Here is a 12,892-nt window from a genome sequence, read left to right as displayed (position 1 = left end):
ATAAACCCTTCCTTGTATTTGTTATGTACCGGTGTTTTTAGCAAAATTCGCACTATTATATGCTGGTAAGGTAACCGAGCGATGTTTGGACGATAGCCAGAGACAATTTATTACTACACTCTTCCTGATATTTGATATGTGCTGGTGTGTTTTTTGAATTAATACTATTAGATAATGGGAAGGGCACCAAACGATTTTTGGTCGACAGCCAGTGACCATTTCATATACGACATTTACCCTAATAGTTTATATGTGCTGGTGTATTCTGTAAAATTACCACTATAAGATGCTAAGAAGGGCGCCAAACAATACTTAATCAGTTACCACTTCCGATAAAACCTTTCCTGTTATATGATTTGTGCTGGTAGATTTTGTAAATTAGCACTATCAGATGCTAGGAAGGGCGCAAGACAATACTTCACCGTGAAATAATTACCACCTTCAAATAAAGCCTTACCTAGCATTTATTTTGTGCTGGTGTATTCTATAAAACTAGCACTATCAAATGCTAGGAAGGGCAACAGACAATATTTAACCGTCAGCCAGTGGTCACGTGTAATAAAGCCCTTCCTGGTTTTAAATACGTGCTTATGTATTCTGTAAAGTTCATTCTATAAGACTCTGGTGAGAGCACGGGTCAATGTTTGACCATCAGAAGGTGACCACTTGGTAAAAACACCCTTCCTGGTATTTAATATGTGCTGGTGTATTCTGTAAATTAGCACTATCAAATGCTGGTAAGGGCACCAAACAATATTTCGACTACAGCCAGTAGCCATTTCTTATAACACTCTTCCTGATATTTGATATGTGGTGTTGTGGTCTGTAAATTGGCACTTTCATATGGTAGAAAAGGCACCAAACCATGCTTAATCGTCAGCCAGTGACCACTTCCGACGAACCCCTTCCTGGTATATAATATGTGCTGGTGTGTTCTGTAAATTAGCACCATCAGATGCAAGGAAAGGCACCAAACCATACTTGATCGTCAGCCAGTGACCACGTTGGACGAATCCCTTCCTGGTATATTATATGTGCTGGTATATACTGTAAAATTAGCACTATCAGATGCTAGGAAGGGCGGCAAATGATACTTGACCGTCAGACAGTTACCACTTCCTACAAAGCTTTCTCTAGCATTTATTTTGTGCTGGGGCATTTTATAAAACTAGCACTATCAAATGCTAGGAAGGACAACAAACAATGTTAGATCTTCAGCCAGTGGTCACTTGGGATGAAGCTTTTCCTGGTTTTAAATATGTGCTCGTCTATTTGGTAAAATTCATTCTATAAGACTCTGGTGAGAGCACGGGCCAATATTTGACCATGAGAAGGTGACCACTTGGTAAAAACACCCTTCCTGGTATTTAATATGTGCTGGTGTATTTCTGTAAATTAGCACTATCAAATGCTGGTAAGGGCACCAAACAATATTTCGACTACAGCCAATAGCCAATTCTTATAACACTCTTCCTGATATTTGATATGTGGTGGTGTGGTCTGTAAATTGGCACTTTCATATGGTAGAAAAGGCACCAAACCATGCTTAATCGTCAGCCAGTGACCACTTCCGACGAATCCCTTCCTGGTATATGATATGTGCTGGTGTATACTGTCAATTAGCACTATCAGATGCTAGGAAGGGCACCAAACCTTACTTGATCGTCAGCCAGTTACCACTTCCGACAAACCCCTTCCTGGTGTATTCTTTAAATTAGCACCATCAGATGCAAGGAAGGGCACCAAACCACACTTGATCGTCAGCCAGCGACCACGTTTGACGAATCCCTTCCTGGTATATGATATGTGCTGGTGTATACTGTCAATTAGCACTATCAGATGCTAGGAAGGGCACCAAACCTTACTTGAATGTCAGCCAGTGACCACTTCCGACAAACCCCTTCCTGGTATATAATACGTGTTCGAATATACTGTAAAATTAGCCCTATCAGATGCTAGGGAGGGCACAAAACCATACGTAATCGTCAGCCAGTGACCACTTCTGACGAATCCTTTCCTGGTATATGATATGTGCTGGTGTATAGTGTAAAATTAGCACTATCAGATGCGAGGAAGGGCGCAAGACAATACTTAACCGTGAAATAGTTACCACTTTCTATAAAGCCTTTCCTAGCATTTATTTTGTGCTAGTGTATTCTATAAAAATTGCACAACATGCTAGGAAGGGCACCAGCCAGTATTTAACCGTCAGCCAGTGGTCACGTGTGGTAAAGCCATTCCTGGGTTTTTTTACGTGCTTATGTATTCTGTAAAATTTATTCTATAAGACTCTGGTAAGGGCACGGGCCAATGTTTGACCATCAGAAGGTGACCACTTGGTAAAAACACCCTTCCTGGTGTTTAATATGTGCTGGTGTATTCTGTAAATTAGCACTATTAAATGCTGGTAAGGCCACCAAATAATATGTTTGACTACAGCCAATAGCCATTTCTTATAACACTCTTCCTGATATTTGATATGTGGTGTTGTGGTCTGTAAATTGGCACTTTCATATGGTAGAAAAGGCACCAAACCATGCTTAATTGTCAGCCAGTGACCACTTCCGACGAATCCCTTCCTGGTATATGATATGTGCTGGTGTATTCTTTAAATTAGCACTATCAGATGCTAGGAAGGGCACCAAACCTTACTTGATCGTCAGCCAGTTACCACTTCCGACAAACCCCTTCCTGTTATATAATCTGTGCTGGTGTATTCTTTAAATTAGCACCATCAGATGCTAGGAAGGGCACCAAACCTTACTTGAATGTCAGCCAGTGACCACTTCCGACAAACCCCTTCCTGGTATATAATACGTGCTCGAATATACTGTCAATTAGCACTATTAGATGCTAGGAAGGGCACCAAACCTTACTTGATCGTCAGCCAGTTACCACTTCCGACAAACCCCTTCCTGGTATATAATATGTGCTGGTGTGTTCTGTAAATTAGCACCATCAGATGCAAGGAAGGGCACCAAACCATACTTGATCGTCAGCCAGTGACCACGTTTGACAAATCCCTTTCTGGTATATGATATGTGCTGGTGTATAGTGTAAAATTAGCACTATCAGATGCTAGAAAGGGCGGCAAATGAAACTTGACCGTCAGGCAGTTACCACTTCCTATAAAGCTTTCTCTAGCATTGATTTTGTGCTGGTGTATTTTATAAAACTAGCACTGTCAAATGCTAGGAAGGACAACAAACAATGTTAGATCTTCAGCCAGTTGTCACGTGGCATGAAGCCTTTCCTGCTTTCAAATATGTTTTTGTCTATTTGCTAAAATTCATTGTATAAGACTCTGGTGAGAGCACGGGCCAATGTTTGACCATCAGGAGGCGACCACTTGGTAAAAACACCATTCCTGTTTTTTTATATGTGCTGGTGTATTCTGTAAGTAAGCACAAACAGACGCTAGGAGGGCCCATTAATCATATTTGACTGTCACACAGTGATAACTTGTGATAAACCCTTCCTTGTATTTGATATGTACCGGTGTTTTTAGCAAAATTCGCACTATTATATGCTGGTAAGGTAACCGAGCGATGTTTGGACGATAGCCAGAGACAATTTATTACTACACTCTTCCTGATATTTGATATGTGCTGGTGTGTTTTTTTGAATTAATACTATTAGATAATGGGAAGGGCACCAAACGATTTTTGGTCGACAGCCAGTGACCATTTCATATACGACATTTACCCTAATAGTTTATATGTGCTGGTGTATTCTGTAAAATTACCACTATAAGATGCTAAGAAGGGCGCCAGACAATACTTAATCAGTTACCACTTCCGATAAAACCTTTCCTGTTATATGATTTGTGCTGGTAGATTTTGTAAATTAGCACTATCAGATGCTAGGAAGGGCGCAAGACAATACTTAACCGTGAAATAGTTACCACCTTAAAATAAAGCCTTACCTAGCATTTATTTTGTGCTGGTGTATTCTATAAAACTAGCACTATCAAATGCTAGGAAGGGCAACAGACAATATTTAACCGTCAGCCAGTGGTCACGTGTAATAAAGCCCTTCCTGGTTTTAAATACGTGCTTATGTATTCTGTAAAGTTCATTCTATAAGACTCTGGTGAGAGCACGGGTCAATGTTTGACCATCAGAAGGTGACCACTTGGTAAAAACACCCTTCCTGGTATTTAATATGTGCTGGTGTATTCTGTAAATTAGCACTATCAAATGCTGGTAAGGGCACCAAACAATATTTCGACTACAGCCAGTAGCCATTTCTTATAACACTCTTCCTGATATTTGATATGTGGTGTTGTGGTCTGTAAATTGGCACTTTCACATGGTAGAAAAGGCACCAAACCATGCTTAATCGTCAGCCAGTGACCACTTCCGACGAATTCCTTCCTGGTATATGATATGTGCTGGTGTATACTGTCAATTAGCACTATTAGATGCTAGGAAGGGCACCAAACCTTACTTGATCGTCAGCCAGTTACCACTTCCGACAAACCCCTTCCTGGTATATAATATGTGCTGGTGTGTTCTGTAAATTAGCACCATCAGATGCAAGGAAAGGCACCAAACCATACTTGATCGTCAGCCAGTGACCACGTTGGACGAATCCCTTCCTGGTATATTATATGTGCTGGTATATACTGTAAAATTAGCACTATCAGATGCTAGGAAGGGCGGCAAATGATACTTGACCGTCAGACAGTTACCACTTCCTACAAAGCTTTCTCTAGCATTTATTTTGTGCTGGGGCATTTTATAAAACTAGCACTATCAAATGCTAGGAAGGACAACAAACAATGTTAGATCTTCAGCCAGTGGTCACTTGGGATGAAGCTTTTCCTGGTTTTAAATATGTGCTCGTCTATTTGGTAAACTTCATTCTATAAGACTCTGGTGAGAGCACGGGCCAATATTTGACCATGAGAAGGTGACCACTTGGTAAAAACGCCCTTCCTGGTATTTAATATGTGCTGGTGTATTTCTGTAAATTAGCACTATCAAATGCTGGTAAGGGCACCAAACAATATTTCGACTACAGCCAATAGCCAATTCTTATAACACTCTTCCTGATATTTGATATGTGGTGGTGTGGTCTGTAAATTGGCACTTTCATATGGTAGAAAAGGCACCAAACCATGCTTAATCGTCAGCCAGTGACCACTTCCGACGAATTCCTTCCTGGTATATGATATGTGCTGGTGTATACTGTCAATTAGCACTTTCAGATGCTAGGAAGGGCACCAAACCTTACTTGATCGTCAGCCAGTTACCACTTCCGACAAACCCCTTCCTGGTATATAATATGTGCTGGTGTATTCTTTAAATTAGCACCATCAGATGCAAGGAAGGGCACCAAACCACACTTGATCGTCAGCCAGCGACCACGTTTGACGAATCCCTTCCTGGTATATGATATGTGCTGGTGTATACTGTCAATTAGCACTATCAGATGCTAGGAAGGGCACCAAACCTTACTTGACCGTCAGCCAGTGACCACTTCCGACAAACCCCTTCCTGGTATATAATACGTGCTCGAATATACTGTAAAATTAGCACTATCAGATGCTAGGGAGGGCACAAAACCATACGTAATCGTCAGCCAGTGACCACTTCTGACGAATCCTTTCCTGGTATATGATATGTGCTGGTGTATACTGTAAAATTAGCACTATCAGATGCGAGGAAGGGCGCAAGACAATACTTAACCGTGAAATAGTTACCACTTTCTATAAAACCTTTCCTAGCATTTATTTTGTGCTAGTGTATTCTATAAAAATTGCACAACATGCTAGGAAGGGCACCAGCCAGTATTTAACCGTCAGCCAGTGGTCACGTGTGGTAAAGCCATTCCTGGGTTTTTTTACGTGCTTATGTATTCTGTAAAATTTATTCTATAAGGCTCTGGTAAGGGCACGGGCCAATGTTTGACCATCAGAAGGTGACCACTTGGTAAAAACACCCTTCCTGGTGTTTAATATGTGCTGGTGTATTCTGTAAATTAGCACTATTAAATGCTGGTAAGGCCACCAAACAATATGTTTGACTACAGCCAATAGCCATTTCTTATAACACTCTTCCTGATATTTGATATGTGGTGGTGTGGTCAGTAAATTGGCACTTTCATATGGTAGAAAAGGCACCAAACCATGCTTAATCGTCAGCCAGTGACCACTTCCGACGAACCCCTTCCTGGTATATAATATGTGCTGGTATATTCTGTGTGTAGATTAGCACCATCAGATGCTAGTAAGGGCACCAGAACATACTTGATTGTCAACCAGTGATCACGTTGGACGAATCCCTTCCTGGTTTATGATATGTGCTTTTGTATACTGTAAAATTAGCACTATCAGAAGCTAGAAAGGGCGCCTGATGATACTTGACCGTCAAGCAGTTACCACTTCCCATAAAGCCTTTCCTAGTATTGAATTTGTGCTGGTGTATTCTATAAAACTAGCACTATCAAATGCTAGGAAGGACAACAAACAATATTTGACCGTCAGCCAGTGGTCACGTGGGATAAAGCCTTTCCTGGTTTTAAATATGTGCTTGTCTATTTGGTAAAATTCATCGTATAAGACTCTGGTGAGAGCACGGGCCAATGTTTGACCATCAGGAGGATCCCTCTTGGTAAAAACACCATTCCTGGTTTTTGATATGTGCTGGTGTATTCCGTAAATAAGCACTAACAGACGCTAGGAGGTCCAATTAATCATGTATGACTGTCACACAGTGATCACTTGTGATAAACCCTTCCTGGTATTTGATATGTACTGGTGTTTTTAGAAAAATTCGCACTATCATATGCTGGTAACGGAACCGAGCGATGTTTGGACGATAGCCAGAGACATTTTCTTACTACACTCTTCCTGATATTTGATATGTGCCGGCGTGTTTTTTAATTTAACACTATCAGTTTCTGGGAAAGGCAGCAAACGATGTTTGGACGACAGCCTGTGACCATTTCTTATAAGACACTTTACCTGATATTTTATATACACTGGTGTATTCTGTAAAATTAGCACTATCAGATGCTAGGAAGGGCGCCAAACAATACTTAATCAGTTACCAAAACAGTTTCCACTTCCGATAAAGGCTTTTCTGGTATTTGATATGTGCTGGTGCATGCTGTAAAATTAGCACTATTAGATGCTAGGAAGGGCGTAAGACAATACCTAACCGTGAAAGTGTTACCACTTCCGATAAAGCACTATTAATTTCTAGGAATGGCACTAAACTATATTTCATCGTTAGCCAGTGACCACTTTTGACGAATCCCATCCTGGTACTTGACATGTGCTGGTGTATGCTGTAAAATTAGCACTATTAGATGCTAGGAAGGGCGCAAGACAATACCCTACCGTGAAAGTGTTACCACTTATGATAAAGCACTAATAATTTCTAGGAATGGCACTAAACCAAATTTTATCGTTAGCCAGTGACCACTTTCGACGAATCCCATCCTGGTATATGATATGTGCTGATGTATGCTGTAAAATTAGCACTATTAGATGCTAGGAAGGGTGCAAGACAATACTTAACCGTGAAAGTGTTACCACTTCCGATAAAGCCTTTCGCAGTATTTAATTTGTGCTGGCGTACTCTATAAAACTAGCACTATCAAATGTTAGGAAGGGCACCAAACAATATTGGACCGTCAGCCAGTAACAATTTGTTTTAAAACTCTGATATTTTTTGATATTAGATATATGGTGGTGTTGTCTGTAAATTGGCACTTTAATGTGGTAGGAAAGGCACCAAACCATGCTTAATCGTCAGCCCGTTACCACTTTCGACGATTCCCTTCCTGGTATAAAATATGTGCTGGTGTACTCTGTATATTAGCACTATAGGATGCTAGGAAGGGCACCAAGCCATGCTTAAACGTCAGCCAGTAACCACTTTTGACGAATCCCTTCCTGGTGTATGATATGTGCTGCTGTATTATGTAAAATTATCACTATCAGATACTAGGAAGGGCACCAAACGATACTTGAACGCCAGCCAGCGACAACTTTCGGCGAATCCCTTCCTGGTATATGATATGTGCTTGTGTATACTGTAAAATTAGCACTATCAGATGCTAGGAAGGCCACAAAATCATACTTGATTCTCAGCCAGTGAACACATCCGACGAATCCCATCCTGGTATATGATATGTGCTGCTGGATTCTGTAAATTAGCACTATCAGATGCTAGGACGGGCACCAAACGATACTAGTACGTCCGCCAGTGACCACTTTCGACGAATCCCTTCCTGGTATATGATATGTGGTGGTGTGTTCTGTAAATTAGCACTATCAAATGCTGGTAAGGGAATCAAGCAATATTTGGGCGACAGCCAGTGGTCATTTCTTATAACACTCTTCCTGATATTTGATGTGTGGTGGTGTGGTCTGTAAATTGGCACTTTCACATGCTAGGAAAGGCACCAAACCATACTTGATCGTCAGCCAGTTACCACTTCCGACGAATCACTTCCTGGTATATGATATGTGCTGGTCTGTTCTGTAAAATTAACACTATCAGACGCTAGGAAGGGCACCAAATTATATTTGACCGTCAGCCAGTGGGCTTTTGTAATAAAGCCCTTCCTAGTATTTCATATGTGCTCTTTAAAACTCTGTTGAGGGTACGGATCGATGTTTGATCGTCAGAAAGTGACCCATTCGTGGAAACACTCTTCCTGGTATTTGATATCTACTGGTATATTTTGTAAATTAGCGTTAACTGATGCTAGGAGAGACGTCAAAATATATTTGATTATCACACACTGACCACTCCCGAAAAATCCTTCCTGTTCTTTGATATGTGCCAGTGAATTTAGCAAAATGAGCACTATCAAATGCTGGTAAGGGCACCAAACGATGTGTGACCTTCAGACGGTGACCACTTCTTAACGCACCCCCGCTCCCCCCTGCCCTCCTTGGTATTTGATATGTGCTGTTGTTTTCTGTAAATTAGCATTATTAGATGCTGGTAAGGGCACCGAACAATATTTGGACGAGAGCCAGTAGCCCTTTCTTATAACAGCCTTCCTGATATTTGATATGTGGTGATGTGGTTTGTAAATTGGCACTTTACCACGCTAGGAAGGGCACCAAACCATACTTGATCGTCAGCCAGTGACCACTTCCGACGAATCCCTTCCTCGTATCTGATGTGTGCCGATGTATTCTGTAAATTAGCACTAACAGACGCTAGGAGGACCATCTAATTATATTTGACTGTGACACAATTGACACTTTCGATAAACCCTTCCATGTATTTGACATGTACCGGTGCTTTTCGCAAAAGTCGCACTTTTAGATGCTGGTAAGTGCACCGAACGATGTTTGACAGTCACACGACCACTTCTTAAAACAAGCCCCCCCCCCCCTTCCCCACCGCCCGACCTCTCTGGCATTTGATATGTGCTGGTGTGTTCCGTAAGTTAGCACTATCAGATGCCGGTAAGGGCACCGACCGATGTTTGGACGATAGCCAGTGACCATTTGTTATAACACTCTTCCATTTGATATGTGCAGGTGTGTTTTGTAAAATAGCACTTTCACGTGCTAATAAGGGCACCAAACCATACTTGATTGTGAGCCAGTGACCACTTCCGACAAATCCCTTCCTGGTATCCGATATGTGCTGGTGTATTCTGTCAGATGCTAGGAAGTATGGTGGCTGATAGCGTCCATTTTGGACCGCGCCTACCGCGTCTACCGCGCCTGTGTGTTCTTTAAAATTAGGACTACTAGATGCTTAGAAGGGTATGGAAACGGCAGAATTATGAGTAAAATGCGGTAAGAACCTTAACGTGACGAAACATTTCTTGGTATTTACTAACTTGCCATTGACCACTACCTATAAAGCCTTTCCAGGTATTTGGTATGTGCTGGTGTATTCTGTAAATTAGCACTATTAGATGCTGGTAAGGGCGCCAAACGATATTGGACAACAATCAGTGGCCATTTCCTAAAACACCCTTTCTGGTATTTGATATGTGCTGATATATTCTGTAAATTAGCACTATAAGATGGTAGGAAGAACATCTAATCATATTTGACCGTCACTCAGTGACCACTTGCGATAAACCCTTCCTGGTATTTGATGTATGCAGGCGTATTCAACAAAATTAGCACTTTCAGATGGTGGGAAGTGCACCGAACTCCCCACCCCCACCCTAGGTATCTGATATGTGCTGGTATGATGCCGTAACAATCTAAACGTGGCGAAACCTCACCTGTTATTCAACAGCCATTTACTGCCATTTACCGCTCCCTATAATGTCCTTTCTGGCATTTGGTATGTGTGGGTGTGCTCTGTAAATTAGCACTATCAGATGGTAATAAGGGCACCGAAAGATGTTTGGACGACAGGCCATGACCATTTCTTAAAACACTCTTCCTGGCATTTGATATATGCTGATGTATTCTGCAAAATTATCACTATCGGACGTTAGGAAGTATACCGAACCACATTTAACTTTCAGCTTGCGGCGACGACAGATATAGCCTATCCTAGTATTTGATATATGCATGTGTATTCAGTAAAATTAGCCACTATCAGATGCTGTTAAGGGCCCCTAGTCATATTTGAGCGTCACACAGTGACCACTTACGACAAACACTTTCTGGAAATTGATATGCGCTAGTGTATTCTGTAAAATTAGAACTATCAGATGCTGGTTTGGGCATCAAACCGCCCTTAGCCTTTAACCAGTGACCACTTCCAATAAAACAGTTCCTGGTAAATGATTTTTGATGGCGTATTCTGTAAAATTAGCACTATCAGATGATAGGAAGCGCACCAAATCAAATTTGTCCGCGAGTCAGGGTATGATATCGACAAAATTTATCTATAAAAGGCGGTAAAAATTTAAACGTGACAAACACTTCCTGGTATTTACCAACAACCATACACAACTCCCTATAAACCTCTTCCAGGTATTTGATATGTGCTTTTGTGTTCTGTAAATTAGCACTATCAGATGCAGGTAAGGGTACCGAATGATGTTTAGACTACAGCCAGGTACCATTTTCAAAAACACTTTTCCCGGCATTTGATATGTGCTTGTTTTTTCTTTGAATTGGCACTATCAGATGCACGACAGGCAGTGACCATTTCTTAATAAAGTCTACATGATATTGGATATTAGCACTTATACATGCTAGGAAGGCATTAAAGCTTACTTGACCGTCAGCCATCGACCACTTCCAATAAACCATTCGTTGTATTTGATATGTGCTGGTGTGTTCTCTAAATGAGCACTATCAGATGCTGGTAAGCGCACTGAGCGATCATTTCTTCTGACCGATCAACTTCTCTCTGGTATTTGATAAGTGCCGGTGTATTCTGTAAATAATTCTTTAAAATTAGCACTATCAGATGCTAGGAAAGGCTAATCGACTGCCATTGGCCATGTGTGATAAAGCCCTTCCTGGTATTTGACATGTGCTGGTGTATTCTGTAAAATTAGCACTATCAGATGCTTGTAAGGGCACCGAACGATGTTTGACCAATCCTTAGGAAGGGCACTTGACCATATTAAACCGACTGCCATTGGTCACTTCCGATAAACCCTTCCTGGTATGTGCTGGTGTATTTGTGAATGACCACAGTTAGCTGTTTTACGGCCAAAGAACGCCACAGAATCTTTTTTGACAGATAGTAAGTGATGATTTCTAACAAAGATAAAAGCAATTGTTATTTGATACACGTGTTTCTGGTCTGTAAAATACCGGGTTAAATGTAACCTTGAGAATAACAGTCAGTGGGTGTTTTTAATTAATACTTTTGTGGTCTTTATGTTAGGTGGTGTATCAGATACGTATACTATTAGAACTGCCCCTTACAACTTACATGCCGCTCTTTAAGCTCGCTTTGAATCACTGCCACCACCAAAAGATTTAATTTTTGTATGTTCGGTTTTAAGTCGTATTTAACATTTTTTTTCAGTCAGTTGACGACGAGGAGTCATTATGGAGTGCATACATATACGGTGGCTTTTTTGGCAGAGCGACTCCATGCCGCCAAAGTGCTGACGCCGCTAAAGTATCATACCGAAGACACCAGACATGACACCCCACCCAGTCATATTATACTGACATTGAGCCAACCAGTACTGTTTCCTTGTTCTAACATTTTAGTGTAGAGCGATAAGCGAGGTAGCAACAGGTACTATTTTTAAAATCTTTGATTTGACCGGAACCAGTTTTGATCCCAGATTTCCCGATTTCTCCAACGCTCTAACCATTAGGCCACCTAGCCGGTCACAAATAACTAGTGCATATTACATATTTATAGCTCACTTTTCACATATTTGATATTTGATATTTACTTGGTTTTAACACTCATTTACATATGATGTAGTTTACATTTTGTGATCCAAAATGTGAAAAAGTATTGCGAATTTTTATTTCTGTTCTGTTTTTTGTACAAGGTATCTCTTCAGATATCAGAGAATTGCTGGAAGGTGAAAAGTGTCTTTGTACAAACAGGTGTAAAAAAACATAAATGGCGCTTTGGATATTGGTTGCTTTGCAGGCCTGTAGCTTTCACAGGGTCATGGTTGTGATGATGCCTCAATCACTCACAGGCTGTTGTTGATGACATATCGCGGGTGTTGATAGCAGCTAGTCAACGTGACTGTTTGGCCAACTGTTATCGGCCTTAAAGAAGTAGTCACAAGACCTATACAACAAAACGTCAGCTTAAAAATAAATACCGTGTTTTATGTCTTCGATGGCAGTATTTATTCTATTTATTTGATGGGTGTTTTACGCCGTACTCAAGGATATTTCACTTATACGACCGAGGCCAACATTATAGTGGGAGGAAACGGGGCGGAGCCCGGGGGAAACCCACGACCATCCGCAGGTTTCTGATAGACCTTCCCACGCACGGCCGGAGAGGAA

This window comes from Liolophura sinensis, chromosome 8 (assembly GCF_032854445.1).
Source record: "Liolophura sinensis isolate JHLJ2023 chromosome 8, CUHK_Ljap_v2, whole genome shotgun sequence".
Classification (NCBI taxonomy): Eukaryota; Metazoa; Mollusca; class Polyplacophora; order Chitonida; family Chitonidae; genus Liolophura; species Liolophura sinensis.
The sequence above is the reverse complement of the archived record's forward strand: the minus strand, read 5'-3'. Positions refer to the sequence as shown.